Genomic DNA, 770 nt, shown 5'->3' on the forward strand with positions numbered 1-770 from the left:
CACATGGGTATATCTTTCCTTTTCTCCTTTGCCTTTCACTTCTCTTCTATTCACAGCTATTTGTAAGGCTTCCTCAGACAACCATTTTGCCTTTTTGCATTTCTTTTCCTTGGGGATGGTCTTGATCCCTGACTCCTGTACAATGTCATGAACCTCTGTCCATAGTTCTTCAGGTACTTTGTCTATCAGATCTAATCCCTTGAATCTATTTGTCACTTCCACTGTATAATCATAAGGGATTTAATTTAGGTCATACCTGAATGGTCTTGTGGTTTTTCCTACTTCAATTTAAGTCTGAATTTGGCAATAAGGAGTTCATGGTCTGTGCCACAGTCAACTCCCGGTCTTGTTTTTGCTGACTGTATAGAACTTCTCCGTCTTTGGCTGCAAAGAATATAATCAATCTGATTTCAGTATTGACCATCTGGTGATGTCCATGTGTAGAGTCTTCTCTTGTGTTGTTGAAAGAGGGCGTTTGCTCTGACCAGTGCATTCTCTTGGCAAAACTCTATTAGCCTTTGCCCTGCTTCATTCTGTACTCCAAGGCCAAATTTGCCTGGTTACTCCAGGTATTTCTTGACTTCCTACTTTTGTGTTCCAGTCCCCTATAATGATGGAGAAGGCAATGGCAACCCCCTCCAGTACTTTTGCCTGGCAAATCCCATGGACGGAGGAGCCTGGTAGGCTGCAGTCCATTGGGTCACTAAGAGTCGGACACGACTGAGTGACTTCACTTTCACTTTTCACTTTCATGCATTGGAGAAGGAAAT

Source organism: Bison bison, unplaced genomic scaffold, assembly GCF_000754665.1.
Source record: "Bison bison bison isolate TAMUID 2011002044 unplaced genomic scaffold, Bison_UMD1.0 scf7180017864297, whole genome shotgun sequence".
In the NCBI taxonomy this organism is placed as follows: domain Eukaryota; kingdom Metazoa; phylum Chordata; class Mammalia; order Artiodactyla; family Bovidae; genus Bison; species Bison bison.